This window comes from Octopus bimaculoides, chromosome 1, assembly GCF_046866305.1.
Source record: "Octopus bimaculoides isolate indiv1 chromosome 1, ASM4686630v1, whole genome shotgun sequence".
NCBI lineage: Eukaryota > Metazoa > Mollusca > Cephalopoda > Octopoda > Octopodidae > Octopus > Octopus bimaculoides.
In genome coordinates, this window is record NC_142928.1 from 188,282,574 (window position 1) to 188,299,973 (window position 17,400).

Below are 17,400 nucleotides of genomic sequence, written 5' to 3' on the forward strand. Positions count from 1 at the left end.
TGTCACCTGCACAGGAGCCAGTCCAGCAGCACTGGCAACGACCTCACTCGAATGTTTTTTCACGTGCCACCAGCACAAGTGCCAGTAAGGCAACACTGGTAACGATCACGCTCAGATGGTGCTTTTTACATGCCACCTGCATGGAAGCCAGACAACTGCTCTGGCAATGATCACGCTCGGACGGTGCTGTTAGCGTTCCACTGGCATGGGTACCAGTCATTGAATTTGGTTCAATTTCGATAGGTGTTCATAAGAATACTCATTTAACTAAAAGGGTCGGGAACTACTGGTGTATATCTTTTCGACAAACACTTACACCATTGTTTCGAATGCAGTGCTTCTCAACTGAGGTCCATGTGACTCCTGAGGATCCATGTAAGATTCTTAGGGATCCACATAAACAAAGTAGTAAATTGGATCCATAGTATTATTTTGAATGCTAGAAGAGATGTGTCCCACCCACTCCACCCTAAGAAACCGAACAACTCCTCCTCTTCTAAACTGCATTTTCCTCTTCATAAACCATGATTGTTTTCCAATCCCCTTTCTTGCCCTCACTGCCCTGCTCAATGTATCGCTGCTTCCTTCCAACCCCCATCACTCACACCTTATTTTTCTACCCAGGTTCTATGCTCAGATCCTTGTTACTTGTGAGTATACCCTAACACAACATCATCTCTCTCTTCTGCTCTCTCTTACATCTTTGTTGTTTCTTACTTTCTCTCCTTCTTTCCTCTTGTTTTTCCTCTGACTAAGTCACCAAGTGTCTCCTTAACATTAGCACACTTCTTTCTGGCTGCTTTCTTGTACCTCTCTCACTAAGTAACCATGTACCTCCTCTATAGCAAGACACCTATTTCTGCCTCCCTATTTCCCTCTTACATTCTAACCTTTCATCATCTTGATACTGGCTCATCTCCTCTAATGCACCCTCTGTTGTGGCAAAACACCTACTTCTGTCTCTCTGTCTCTTTGATACACTCTAGCATCTCATCCTCTGACACAAGTTTCCCTCCTCAAATGCCCTGCCCCTCTCATAATTCCTTGTCTTGCAAGTTACTTGGTTACCCTGCCAGTGCTGGTGCCATGTTAAAAGCATCCAGTCCACACTGTAACATGGTTGGCATTTGGAAGGGTATCCAGCTGTAAAAATCATGCCAGAACTAACCTCACCTGTGCTGGTGCCACATAGAAAGTATCGAGTCCACTCTGCTGGGTGGTTGGTGTTAGAGGAAGGGCATCCAACTGTAAAATCCCTGCCAAAACAAACACAGTAGTCTAGGGTAGTTTTTCAATGTGGCCAGCTCGTGTCAACCATCCTACCCACGCATGCATAGAAGATGGACATTAGATGACGATGATGATGATGATGATGAAAAAGCTTTGCTATAGATGTATTATTTATTGCAAGAAACAGTTAGGTTTCTCAAACAATTTTACATATTTCAACCTACACAAGTGGATGTGTGATGAACAAAATAGGTATTTTGAAAGAAGTATCTATAAAACTAGCTTTTATACATCAAATGGCTATTGGCCCCACCAGAATAAAATAATCATCAAAGGGGTCCATAGATAAAAGAAAAAAAATGGTTCAGAATCACTGTTTTAAAGCATTTAGCAAACTTGAATATCTTTCCATTGACAGTTTGCATTCAGTTCTAAAGTACCTTCTGAGATCTGTAAAATTATACGGCTTACATAAAGACCATACTTGCCAATCAAACTATGACAAATTCTTGCATTCTTTGCTACTTCCAAACAAATATTTAGGAAAATCTACACTCTGAAATGAAACTAACACTATTTTAAATAGTAAAAAAAGTTGAATACAATTTGAGAGGACAGACACGCTAACGCTAATGTCATATAGTTCTGTTACTTACCATTGTCAGTGCAGTTTAATTCAACTGAACAGAATTATTTTATTTTATGTTGGGTGGGGGGGGGGACAATAGCAGAGAAATAGAAGGGATTAAGATGTGGTCTTAGCTGTTAATTAGTTAAAATACAGTTAAATAACCTTTAGATTAAAGGTTGAAATCCTGATACAAGTATTTCTTTATAAACTTAGTTGGAAAACAATGTACACCATAATCCATGTTTTTGTTTATTTGTTGGTTGTGTTTTGCTCAAACAGAAGAGATATACACTCTGAGACATGGACAGAGAGAAAGTTTCCATGGATTAAAGATTGGTCTTAGCGTAAAGTAATAGCATATAAAAAAAAAATAAAACTCTCTATTGTGATTGTTGTTCAAGTGAAGGAAATCGTTTAATGTTTACTTTAGAATTTGAAAAAGAGCATAATCTTTCGTTTTATGAAGCAGAAAATGAAAGTACTAAACTCAGCTGAGATCAGCGTTTGGCAACACTCACTCACAATTCAGCAATAAAATGAAATGTGAAAAATCTTTTTCTTTCAAACTGACTGCAGGCATCATTCTCATAAACAAAATGCATTAGAGAATGTAATTTAGTTTTACTTTAAGATAAAAACAACATCATATACAAGCATTAGATATTAGTATCCAGTATGTTCATTTTTCCTTCTGGTTTCATTTACAAAATAAATCTTACAGACTTTACATACACACATTAATCAGATCTTCCAGATTCTCTTTATTGCTCTAACACACACCTTCGTTTATGTGTGTTTTCTAAAACAGGCTTTCAATATCAGCAAAAATAATACTTTCACTTTCATTTTTACTATTGAGATTGCAGCAAATGACGATCTTTGCAGAGTTCAGTAGTTTCTCTTTCTAGTTCATAAAACGAAAGATCTCTGAAAAGAGAGATAGAGCATGGACGGCAAATAGCAAGATGTATGGATCGGGTTAGTTTTGATGAGGGAAAGCAAATTCCAATGCAAAACAAACAAACAAAAAAATCTAAATTGGAAAGGATATATGCGAGACATCAACTACAAAATAAAAATGTATCCATAAGAACAGTAGAAGGAAAATATAAAGAAAATGTTTGAATATGTTTAAAGCTAAGGCTTAAAAATATCGAGAATTTACTGCTAGAGTAGCAGAAATAAATTATAGGATCTAAGGAAGGTGATGATGATAATGATGAGATGAAAGAGAAGAAATAGCAGCAGCACAAGAGTGTAAATGCTTATGTGGTTAACTTCTACCTTTTCTTCGTTTCAGTCATTAGACTGCGGCCATACTGGAGCATCGCCTTGAAGACTGTTTAGTCAAACAAATCAACCCCAGCACTTCCTCATCATCATCGTCGTCATCATTATTAACATCTGCCTTCCATGTTGGCATGGGTTGGACAGTTTGACAGGAGCTGGCCAGACAGAAGCCTGCACCAGACTTCCGGTGTCTGTTTTGGCAGGATTTTTATGCTTGGTTGCCCTTCCTAACACCAACCGCCCAGCAAAGTGGGTTTGTTTTTTTTTTTTGTTTTTTTGTTTTTAAACCTGGTACTTATTCTATCAGTCTCTTTTGCCAAACTGCCAAGTTACAGGGACACAAATACAGTAACAGCAGAGGTAGGGGACAAACGCAGACACAAAGACACACACATATACACACATCTCAAAACCCTGTAAAATCTATATGACAGCAACCAAACTCTCATATATACATATCTAATAATCCTCGTTTTAATATCACTTTTTACATGTTCACATGGGTTAGATGAAGTTTTACAGAAGTAAATTTTCTATGGCCAGATGCCAGCCTTCACCTGTCTCCAAAGCAAGGTAATATTTACCCATGGCCAGGTAGGTTTTTGCAGAATACTGGAAATGAATGGTATTCATTTACAACAATTGTGCAATGTCAAGATAAGGAGACACAGACATACACACGAAAGCTTCTTTTAGTTTCCATCTACCAAATCAATTCACAAGACTTTGATCAACCCAGGGCTATTGTAGAAGACACTAGTTCAAAGTGCCACACAGTGAGAAGAATTCAAGACCAAATAGCTGCGACACAAACTTCTTAACCTCCATCTAAATATGCATGTGTGTGTGTATGCCCATAAAGGCGAAGTGGTTGAGTTCCATTTGAGTGTTGCGCCTCGCAGACACAAGGTGGCTGAGCTCCATTCGAGTGTTGGGCCTCACGGAGGCAATGACCAAGACCTTTGGCATAATGTCGTGCTTGACAAGATGACCCATCAAGCCAAGGAAATTCGCAGTCATGGCGGATACCAGTGTCACATAAACTGGCACCCATGCCAGTGGCAGATAAATGTATGCTGGTGTCATGCAAATGGCACCTATGCCAGTGGCACATAAAAGCATCCATTACACTCTTGGATAGGCTGGTGTTAGGAAGGGCATCCAGCCATAGAAAACCATACCAAATCAGACTGGAGTCTGGTGCAGCCTTCCAGCGTACCACCCTAGTCAAACCATCCAACCCATGGACAACAGACATTAAATGATGATGATGATGATGATATATATATATATACATATATATATATATATATATGAAGGGCATCCAGCTGTAGAAACTCTGCCAAATTAGATTGGAGCCTGGTGTTGCCATCCGGTTTCACCAGTCCTCAGTCAAATCGTCCAACCCATGCTAGCATGGAAGGCGGACGTTAAACGATGATGATGATGATACATCCACATTTAGGGAATAGAGTAGATAAAATCCAGGCTACATATGTAAAATCCTAGCTACTCATCAGGCCAAACACACACACACACACATATATATATAACAGGCTTCCTTCAGTTTCCATCTACCAAACCCACTCACAAGGCTTTGGTCAGCCCAAGGCTACAGCAGAAGACACTTGCCCAAGTTGCCGCAGAGTGGGATGGAACCCAAAACCATGTGGTTGCGAAGCAAGCTTCTTACCACACAGCCACTCCTGCACCTATATATATATATATATATATATATATATATATATATATTTATATTTAGAGTACAGATAAAATTGCAACTAATGGCATAATGTAATAGGCATATACATTTTGCTAAGAAATGCACCATATGCATAGCTATTCTAGAAACGGCTGTAAGAGACCGTCTGCACACCTTTTTACTCCCTTATTTCTATGATATATTCTACTCCAACAACTCCACAATTATGTTCAAATTATAAATTCCATGCTCTAAAGTGATATCAATTATTTGCACATTCATTTTTTTTTTTTAATATATATATATATATATATATAGACATTTATATCCCATTTATATTCTGATCCTCATCACTTGTGAGTATGTCCGGCATTTTGCCACCATCTCTATCCTGCTGTCTCCCACTCTGTCTTTCTCTTCTTCTCCTGCACTTCCTTCAGATTGGGTAACCATGTATTTCCTTTGCAGTAGGACACCTGTTCCCATCTTCATTCCTGATCTCTCTCTCTCTCTCTCTCTCTCTCTCTTTAGCCGGGTAATCTTATATTTCCTCTACAGCAAGACACCTGTTTTTGTCTCATTGTCTCACTATAACCTTTCATCATCAGACATAAGATCACCTCCTCCAATGCTTCCTCCCCCTCTTGAAAGCTCTTTTTGTCTTGCAAGTACTTGGTAACCCTGTCAGTGCAGGTGCCACTTAAAAGCACCCAGTCCACACTACAAAGTGGTTGGTGTACAGAAGGGCATCCAGCAGTAAAAACCTTGTCAAAACTGATCTTGCCTGTGCTTGTGCTACATAAAAAGCAGTAGGTTGGTGTTAGGAAGGGCATCCAGCTGTAAAAATCCTGCCGAAACAGTCACAGAAGTTTGGTGCAGGCTTCTGCCTGGCCGGCTCTTGCAAAACCGTCCCACACATGCTAGCATGGAAGGCAGATGTTAATTGATGATGATGATATAGATGTATATCTGTATATATATATATATTTTTTTTAAAATATAAGAACAAAATAAAAATGAAAACAAAGTAAAGATTTCTGATAAATAAACTCTAGAAACTACTTGAACTAAATCATTTGCATTCATCACTTGGCTCTTAAAACTTCCACAGGAGATCTAAACTTGAATCATCCTGTAATTATATTATTCCAAAAATATTCTTAACAAAATGTCTAAAGCACTCTAATCAACAAACCTACCTGCAATTATCAATTCCTGCTGACTGACAATGAAAGGACAAGCGTCTACAGGAAATGCATTCAATACCAATTTTACGGATCTCAGAAGGTACTTTAGAATTGAATGCAAACTGTCAATGGAAAAATATTTAAGTTTGCTAAATACTTTAAAACAGTGATTCTGAACCTTTTTTTTTTTTTTATCTATGGATCCTTTTGATGATTATTTTATTCTGGTGGGGCCACTAGCCATTTGATGTTTAAAAGCTAGTTTTATAGATACTTCTTTCAAAATACCTATTTTGTTCATCACACATTCACTTGTGTAGGCTGAAATATGTAAAAACGTTTGAGAAACCTAACTGTTTCTTGCAATAAATAATACATGTATAGCAAAGCTTCATCACCATCATCATTTAATGTCCATCTTCCATGCATGCATGGGTAGGATGGTTGACAGGAGCTGGCCACATAGAAAATCTAACCTAGGCTACTGTGTTTGTTTTGGCAGGGATTTTACGGCTGGATGCCCTTCATAACACCAACCACTCCGCAGAGTGGACTCAGTACTCTCTATGTGGCACTAGCACATGATTTTTACAGCTGGATACCCTTCCAAATGCCAACCATGTTACAGTGTGGACTGGATGCTTTTAACATGGCACCAGCACTGGCAGGGTAACCAAGTAACTTGCAAGACAAGGAATTATGAGAGGGGCAGGGCATTTGAGGAGGGAAACTTGTGTCAGGGGATGAGAGGCTAGAGTGTGTCAAAGAGAGAGAGACAGAAGCAGGTGTCTTGCCACAACAGAGGGCGCATTAGAGGAGATGAGCCAGTATCAAGATGATGAAAGGTTAGAATGTAAGAGGGAAATAGGGAGGCAGAAATAGGTGTCTTTCTATAGAGGAGGTACATGGTTACTTAGTGAGAGAGGTACAAGAAAGCAGCCAGAAAGTGGGAGGACCCTTAAGTATTGCCAATGGCAACACAACCCTTCTAGAATTGATATTATGATAAAATATAGCCGCTTCCCACAGCAATGTGGTTGGAGTTAGGAAGAGCAGTGAAGCATGGTGTCTGAATGATGTAAGAAGAGCAGAGACTTGAAATAAGAACTGAATCAAACAATGATGCCACCTCCAACCCATGTGTGTGTGCGTGTGCGTGTGTGTGTGTGTGTGTGTGTGTGTGTGTGTGTGTGTGTACACACTTGCTATAGGAATTTAGGGATTCAAGATACACAAAATAATTCAATTTTAATGGTTGAACTCCAACTTTTTTCTCTCCAAACGATTTTTAGCCCAATATGATACAATTTATTTACACTATATACACTACTATTGATATCTTTTCTTTGAGTTCCATATTAAAAACGAATTATATATATGTGTGTGTATGTCCCTTTCTTGTATCACCTAACTGTCTTCATGTTTTGCATTCTTGTCCCATTCTGTATTATTTATATATATATATATATATATATATATATATATATATATATATATATATATATAGCAGTGTACGTACACTTGTCTCTTATATATATATATTCTTTACTCTTTTACTTGTTTCAGTCATTTGACTGCGGCCATGCTGGAGCACCGCCTTTAGTCGAGCAAATCAACCCCAGGACTTATTCTTTGGATGCCTAGTACTTATTCTATCGGTCTCTTTTGCCGAACCGCTAAGTTACGGGGACCTAAACACACCACCAACAGTTGTCAAGCGATGGTGGGGGGAGAAACACAGACACACAAACATATACACACATATACATATATATATATATATATATCTATATATATATATCTATATATATATATCTATATATATATATATATATATATATATATATATATATATACATATATACGACAGGCTTCTTTCAGTTTCCGTCTACCAAATCCACTCACAAGGCTTTGGTCGACTCGAGGCTATAGTAGAAGACACTTACCCAAGGTGCCACGCAGTGGGAATGAACCCGGAACCATGTGGTTGGTAAGCAAGCTACTTGCCACACAGCCACTCCTGCGTATATATGTATATATATATATATATATATATATATATAGATATATATATATATATATATATATATATATTATACATATATACACAGACACGTTATATATATGTGTGCGTTTGTGTGCATAGATATATATATATATATATACACACAGACACACACACACACACACACACACACACACACACACACATATACACACAAACACACACAACACACACATATATATAAACCCACAAACACGAACACGAAATACAAAATTTAAAATAGAATGACTGAAGTAACTTAATGAAATTATTCTTCAAATGCACTAAGCAAAAAAAAAAAAAAAAAAAAAAAATCTTAAGCCAATTATTATTGAATTAAGTCAAGACCAACCCCACTCAGACATAGGGAAACACCTCTAAATTTTGGTGACCTAGTAATGAAAGTTGTGTTTCAGCCAAGTTTATCTGAGTGCCTCTGTTGTTGATGACATGTGCAATTCTCTCAGAATGAAAGAATATACTATAATGATGCACCATCTGAATGGTGAGTGATTCAGTGTGTTGGCAACACTGGATGATTAATAGAGAGAAGCTCTGAGAGCTGAAGAGAAATAAAGTGTGATCCACTACAAGATAAATAATGTATACATGCAGAATAAACACAGGGTGTTTTGAATGAAGTGAGACACAAGGGATCCTGACATTGCTAAGGAATCAAAGACATGGAAACCATGATAATAAATGCTACAGATGCTGATGCTAACCAAAGAATTATCTAACACAAGATGGTTTTCTTACCATTTAATGACAAACTCAGCCTATTTAACTCTTTAGCATTCAGATTACTCTATCAAATGTAATGCTTGTTTATTCACAATGTTTTGAATTAAGTCAAGACCAACCCCACTCAGACATAGGGAAACACCTCTAAATTGAAGATGCTCTCAGCAGGAATAAAACCCAGGCAAACCAAATATGACATACGTCAAGAACAATGTTAGTTCTGTCGAAAAACATGATATTCAAATTTCCACATTATCTATTCATGACCTAATTATAAATTCAAAATGGTCACCAGATGACTGACTAGACAAACACACCCTTATCTTAGGTCAATTTTTCTACCAGACTATCAAAGATAATATGCTTTAACTTGGAATGCCAACAGACTGGATGCTGAATCAAAGACATTGATGAGGCTGGCCTAGATTTTGTTGTGGGGTTGCTCAGAGCCATATGCAGAAGTTCAAGTGTTTCTGACCCCCTGGGTAGTAGCATTCAAGTGTCTCTGGAAGATGAACAAATGGAGTGTATCTAATCACACTAGAACAGCATCTAGGCAAGTATCAAAGTAATGCAAAATTTCAGCCTATGAGATCAATTATTCTAAGAGATATCATGACCTAAAGATTGCTGCTCACGGTCAGAAATGTCACACCTCCAATACCAGTATACTGGTGAGGGACTTCCCTCAACCTTGTGAGTGGATTTGGTAGACAGAAACTGAAAGAAACCTGTCATATAAGTGTGTGTATGTGTGTGTGTGTGTGTGTGTGTGTGCTTGTCCCCACTACCACTGCTTGACAATCGGTGTTGCTGTGTTTACATCCCCCAAACTAGGAGTTTGGCAAAATGAGACCAATAGAATAAGTACTAGGCTTATAAAGAATAAGTCAGTCCCAGTTCAATTTGTTCGACTAAAGTTGGCGCTCCAGCATGGCCACAGTCAAAATGACTGAAACAAGTAAAACAATAAAAAATAAAAGAATAAAAATTTACTTCATCAAAATCTTATAGTTACAAAACAATACATGATTAATTGATAATAATGCAAATAAATAAACATTGCTTTTGACAGAATGATGTAAATGCTAAAGGGTTAATCATGCATTATCTTGTGGCTTTGAGATTTTGAAGAGGTAGCTGTTAATTGTTAGAATGATAGAGTAGGCGTGATAGGCTGGATCTGGTCAGTCTGAACATAAAACAGGAAGACTATTTTGACCAGTTTAAATGATACAGGGTTAAATATGAACACCACAAATCAAGAGCTTTGAAATAGGAACGAGAAGTGATTTCGGGTGGACTAACATCAAAAAGAGTTGAACCATGTTGAGGTCCATGGAAGTATTTCACATAGTTAATAAAAACAACAAATGATAATTGTTTTATCAGCAAAACTTCAACTGAAATGGCAACAACATTGAAAGAAGAGATAAATTTAGCCTAAGTGTGAGACTAATTCAACAGTAAACAACAATAGCTGAGAGATTTTTAACTTTTAAGTAGAATATCATCGGCAACTGAAAATACAAGGTTCAAGGTACCATTTGAAAAGAACTATTGAACTAAAGGCATAGAGAAAGTGCATTTTAGATAAAATACAATCTTAATTTTTCTTTTTATATTTGCCTCTATGCTTTCAATTACAAATATAATAATGAAATTATTGTGTGTAGTGCTCAGGTGCACTACAACTTATCAAAGTGGGGGGAGGACAGAACGATGCTTGGGGAGCACCAGAAAGATGCTTGGGGGGAAGGGGCACTGGAAGGATATTTGGGGTCCACAGATGAGATTTTTAGAATGGCATTGTAGAGTCATGCCTCTTCTGGCTCTTTGTCATTTGATAGCAACACATTATGACACTGGTGTCAGGCTGAATTGGCTCTTGTCATTGGCTTTTATCTTGGATAAACATTGGTAGGGTGTGTGGGGTGGGGGAGAGAAGACTTGTATCCATGGGCAACCACACTCTTGTCCAAGCTAACACATACATTAGTCTCATCCTTCATGTCTCTGAAGATGACCAAGTTATCAGCTTTACACATTGTGGGTCCTGAGGTGGATTATTCAGCCAAGTTTGGCACAAAATCCATGGTTACCTTGGGGGCACATAATAGCAGATTCAGGACCTGATGGGAACCTTGTTTTCCATGCAGCCCTCCTCCTCCCTTTGGCACTTCTAGTCATACCAGATTCTGAGTGCTGTATTCCAGGGTACACAACATTATGCCACAGTGAGGGATCTTGAACACATACATATACAAGTGACTGACTAAGGCTCCACAGAAACAATTATGATTCAAACCCAATATCCCAAAGACTATCATGTAGCATACATGTGTATCAGACAATTACAAACAAGATCTGTAAAGAAATATACAAATATAGATTAACCCTTTAGCATTCAAGCCAGCCATATCCGGCCAAACTATTTTACCTGTTTTATGTTCAAACTGGCTAGATCTGGCCTCTCACACCTACCCTACAATGCCATTCTAAAAAAATAAATAATCACATCATCAAAATCTCAAAGCTACAAGATAATGCATGATTAATTCAAAACATTGCAATTAAATAAGCATTACATTTGATAGAAAAATCTGAATGCTAAAGGGTTAATGTAAATCTCAATGCATAAGTTGAACATCTTTCCAAAATATATTGGTCTCAGGATAGAGAGATTTAATCCTTTTCAATACCAACCCACTAATGACTGTCTTTGGTACTACAGTAATCCCTCACCATATTGCAGTTCACCTATCATACACTCAGTACATCATGGATTTTTCTGGTTAATATATGTAAATTTATATCGAGGACTTCACAGTATATCGCGAGTTTTTGCGGCCAATAGGTATTTATATTTCTTTAGATTTTAATTATTTCTGTGGGAGTGGAGGCGCAATGGCCCAGTGGTTAGGGCAGCAGATTCCCAGACCGGGTGTTGTGAGTGTTTATTGAGCAAAAACACCTAAAGCTCCACAAGGCTCTGGCAGGGGATGGTGGAGAACCCTGCTGTACTCTTTCACCACAACTTTCTCTCCCTCCTTATTCCTGTTTCTGTTGTACCTGTATTTCAAAGGGCCAGCCTTGTCACACTCTGTGTCATGCTGAATCTCCCCGAGAACTACATTAAGGCAACACATGTCTGTGGAGTGCTCAGCCACTTGCACGTTAATTTCACGAACAGGCTGTTCCGTTGATCGGATCAACTGGAAACCTCGTTGTCGTAACCGATGGAGTGCCAACCAATTTCTGTAGGAGGTTTTGGAATGTAACACCTGCAATAGTCAAGGGATTATTGTATACCACAAACTTCCTGTCTGAAATATTCTGAATTAAAACCTTCCATCAAAATTCCATGATCCAAATACCAGCTTTATAATGACAAAGTTATTTTACCCGAGTCTTCGTTATTTTCAAAACCAATCAATATAGAGACAGCTTATTTCAGCAGAAAGGGTTAACTAAAATTGTGCAAAATGATGACTTAAAAGTGCAATCTGGAATTTTAACAGTATAATTCCATAGAGAATAATTAGCTAAGATTTAGAAAGAAGTTTGAAAATAAAGATAGTGAAATATAAAATATAAAAGGATTTTTTTTTTTTTTTCTTATCTGGGACAAAAATCTGTTCACAATATTTGACTTCATTATATCAATTAGGTAAAGAGAAGCAAAACCTGTATTAATAAATAAACATTAGAAAATTATTCATAATTAAAGAACCGTGTACAACATTCTAAAAGATCTTGAAAATAGTGTAATTCTAAATAAGAGAGGGTATGTGAATAACAGTGTTCACTTTGTAATCATGTGGTCCCAAGTTCAATCTTACTGCATGGCATCTTGGGCAAGTGTGTCTTCTACTGTAGCCTCAGGCCAATCAATACCTAATGAGGAGAAATGGTAGATGGAGAAACTATACGGAAGCCTGTTGTGTGTGTATTTTGTATAGAGAGTGATGAAATGGGTTGAGTAATGATTTAAACTTGGAAGTGAGTAGCACCAGAGTCTTATAATCTGGAATGGAAGAGAATTATAAGACTTTCAGCATGCAAAAGAAAATTTCACAAGTTTAAAAGATGAAAAATCTATAAATAACATTTGTACAAATAAACTCCCAAAATCAAAATGCAACAAAACAAATAACAATCTGCTTTGTATATATTCTGGTTAGAAATGAACCCCATTCTGGATTTAACCCAATGAAATATCTATCAATGTAGTTAGATTTTTTTTTTTTTTAAATGGTTTCCTTAAATATCCAAATTATTCTAAAATCAACCAGAATCAAACAAGGCTTACATTCAGAATTGTTAGGAAATAAATAAGTGAATGCTCTGTTTAACAACGCTCTTTAAAAAAAAAAAAAAAATGGTAACAGCATTCAATAACAAGGAAATATTTTATCAAGTATTTTTTCAAGACCTGTTAGCGAGAAAAGGTTTTAGAGATAAAGCATGTTAAATGAATTTATTAGGGAAAAAAATAATGAATTCATTTTTTAAAAATATATATGTATATATATATATATGTATAAAAAGTAGCAAAGAAATTAGCCATGCTGTTATACTCAGAAGAGAAAGTAAATTTTTTTTTCCATATAGACCAAGAAGTGGAAGTAATATAATTGAAAAATGTACATAATATTTTCTTTTTTTTTTTTTTTACTAAGAACAGCACATCCAAAATGTTGATGGAATACCTGACATCTATAAAACTACCATGATGAAATTTTTTAAACTTGCAGAGATCTGAAAATACAAATAATATTATATATTTGTAGTACAAATAGCAGTCGGACTATGTTGTTTCTATGACTAACAACGAATGGAACACAGGGCTTTTTCTTTTTCTTTTTCTTTTTGTACATACAGTAAAATGAATACGAGGAACATCTGAGTGAGAATTTCTGAGGTTCTTATAGATCTAGATTCCAATACAAAAATAATAGACTTAATGCTAAATATTGGGCTAAAAGTGCTACAAACTTATTTTAAAACAATAACAATGGACTCTAGCACAAGCACAGGGTGGTACATTAGGAGAAGAAAGGGCACAGTCAGTCTATTTACTCTTTTACTTGTTTCAGTCATTTGACTGTGGCCATGCTGGAGCACCGACTTTAGTTGAGCAAATCGTCCCCAGGACTTACTCATAATAACTGACGAATTTTTTAATTATTATTGAGTCCCAGAAAGATGTAAGGTTAAAGTCAGCAATGGCAAGATTTGAATGCAAAGCTAAATAACTAAATACTGCTGCAATGTAATTAATCTACTGCATCCGTACTTACACACACTAGACACATGCACACACACACATGTATGTATATATTTATCAACCACGTGTGTATCGTTGGCGATTTTCTTCCTCCGTCTTCCCTTCCTTTGGACTTTCCTATTTCTGAAGAAGAGCTTTGCTCGAAACGTTTAATCCTCTTTCCTTCCTCTCCTGAGCATCTGATAATACAGTACTTGTACCACGTCCTCACGTAATTGTTTTTTCTTGTTTGCTCTTCTTTGTTTGGATTCACTATATATATATATATATATATATATATATAATTCCAAGAAAGTTAGAGGTTGTGAACCCAACCAACTAAGGGATAATATCTATCCAATATACTGCTGGTAGAATACCCAATTATTATTACACAAGTGTTTTTTCATTGCATGACAATTACATTACTAAGTGTAATAAATGGGTAAGGGTAGGCATAATATGTCAAATATGTACGTATATTATTATAATTGTCCTTTTAGTAAATAAATAAACTGACATAATATAATGTCTATAAGTTGATGAATACCACCTATTGATCCCCTCCATTGTCTTATTGCGCTCTCTCTCTATATATATGTGTGTGTGTGTGTGTGTGTGTGTGTGTGTGTGTGTGTGGTGTGTATGGATGTATGTACCATATATATGTATGTATGTATCGTGTGCATGTATTGGGGAAAACTGTAATAAACACAAGTTTATTCTGTAAAGTGGTTGGCATGAGGAAGGGCATCCAGCTGTAGAAACCATGCCAAAACAGACAATGAAACCTGTTATGGTTCCCAGCCTCACCAGTGCTTCTCAAACTATCCAACCCATGCCAGCATGGAAAACAGATATTAACTAATGATGCTGATAATATCATCATCATCATCATCATTTAACGTCTGCTTTCCATGCTAGCATGGGTTGGACGATTTGACTGAGGACTGGTGAAACCGGATGGCAACACCAGGCTCCAGTCTGATTTGGCAGAGTTTCTACAGCTGGATGCCCTTCCTAACGCCAACCACTCAGAAAGTGTAGTCATATATATATATATATATATATATATATATATATATAAGCTTCTTTCAGTTTCCATCTGTCAAATCCACTCACAAGACTTTGATTAGTCCGGGATCTAGAAGACACTAGTCCGAGGTGCCAATCAGTGGGACTGAAACCAAAACTATGTGATCGGTATATACCTATATAATATTCTTGGCTGTTACTCTTAGTAGATAGAGTATTTGGTAGCAGAAAGGTGATTTTCATTATCTAATTTCCAAGTATAACGAAGAAACTTTCTCAACGATGTTTTGCTCTGACATGTGATTCTAGACCAAAGCTACTGTCAGAACCATGACTGAACATATTGCAAAACATTCTTGGTAGATCTGGCGCAATGGATATTGGTCTAGTTTTTTTCTCCGTTTTCCTTCCATGTATCACCCAATTCAAGCATGTTTTACTGGTTAGAGTATTCAGCTCACAACTGGCAGCACACTGTGTCCTTCAGCAAGAGACTTATTTTCCCATTGGTCCAGTCCACTCACCTGGCAAACATGAGTTGTACCTGTAATCCAAAGGGCCAGCCTTGTCATGCTGAATATCCCAGAGAACTATATTAAAGGTGTATGGTGTGTGTCTGTGGAGTGCTCAGCCACTTGCATGTTAATTTCATAAGCAGGATGTTCCATTGATCAGATCAATTAGAATTCCCATCGTTACAACTGGTAGAGTGACAGTATCCAATTCAGCTCTGCAACATTTACTGTTTTCTTCTGTCACCTTCAGCCATTGTTTGCTGTCAACGTCTTCTCCTATACAACTACAATCAGCAAACCCCCCTCCCCACCACCACTTTGTTGAGTTGCCATTTGAAGAAATCCTTATAACAGAGTTTTGGACATTCTCTTCAGCTGCCTCCATATTTTAATATACACACACACACACATAAATATATACGGCAGGCTTCTTTCGGTTTCCATCTACCACATCTACTCACAAGGCTTCGATCAGCCCAAGGCTATGGTAGAAGACACTTCCCCATGGTGCCATGCAGTGGGACCAAACCCAGAACCTGTAGTTAGGAAGCAAACTTAGCACACAACCACACCTATCCACACATATAAATTGCTCATACTGTCCTACAAGCACTTCAACACCTTCACACAAACATATATACATGTTCTCACACCCTCATTAGATTTCACACCATCCACCTCACCACCAGCACACACTTTCAGAACAGACACCTGGTTCTTTCCTTGGCCATTTTTTAAATGTAGATGTTAATGCTAAACACCAGCTGCTTATGTTTTAATCCCACCAATCTGGGTAAACCTGCACTGGTCCTACCCCAAATAACTTATAACGAAGATTAAAAAGCAAAAATAAAATTACTGCCTCAAACCTAATGAAGGTCAATCTTTCCATTTTAGCTTTCCAATACTGATAAAATAAACATTACTAATATCTTGGCAACTGATAGAATTGTTTAAATGTCTTTCCATTACATTAGTGACTAGGATGGATATATAACAAAAACAAGCAAAAACCAAGTAGTTTCTTTTTTTTCCTTCGTTTTTATAAAAGCAAGACTATAGTTTCATAATATTACCATTCTTTATTCACACTCTGTACCACCATTTCTGAATATTAATTAAACTTCAAAACCTAGAAACTGCTATATTTAAATCTAAACTTAAAAATTTATTTAAAACTTATAAAAATCCTATCTTCCTTATTGAGATTATCTAGATGTGATTTGTATTGATTAAATATTTCTGAGACTTCATCCCTCTTGTACTTGAGACTACTATGTTAATATTTACAGTTAGAAATCTTTAAATACTTCTTTTTTTTTTTTTTTCACTGTTGACTTTAGAAATGCTACAGAACTTGGGGAGAACAATAGGGAAAATTAGTAAATTAAAGATAAAGAAAAAACCTGAAATTAGAAGGGTAAACAGTAAAACAGTGTGTGTGTGTGTGTGTGTGTGTGTGTGTGTGTGTGTGTATGTATGTATGTATGTGTGTATGTATATATATATATATATATATATATATATATACACATACATATTATATTAAACTGAAGAATTTCTCAACACTTTTAGTAGAAAATATGAAGGAATTAAAGCTTTGGCTAGCCGGTCGAAACTACGAAGTCACAATTACTCCTCTTGTAAAAGCTTAATTATACATCATGTACTCTACTAAAGGTATTGCATAATTGTTCAGTTTAATGTGAAATTGGTTTTCTATGTAACTTGACACAAAAACAAACATTAGTGT

General features: G+C 36.6%; 1 protein-coding gene across 3 annotated transcripts in view; it reads right to left on the reverse strand.

The window, feature by feature from the left end:
* Positions 1-17,400, reverse strand: part of LOC106877945 (uncharacterized) — a 114,115-nt gene that overhangs the window by 57,433 nt on the left and 39,282 nt on the right. The window contains exon 1 of one of the 3 annotated variants that reach the window (XM_089364054.1): positions 13,541-13,584. The exons of the other annotated variants lie outside the window; for them this stretch is intronic. The gene's annotated coding sequence lies outside the window, so the exon portion shown is untranslated. Of the gene's footprint in view, positions 1-13,540; positions 13,585-17,400 lie in introns of those variants that run through there. 3 annotated transcript variants of the gene reach the window in all.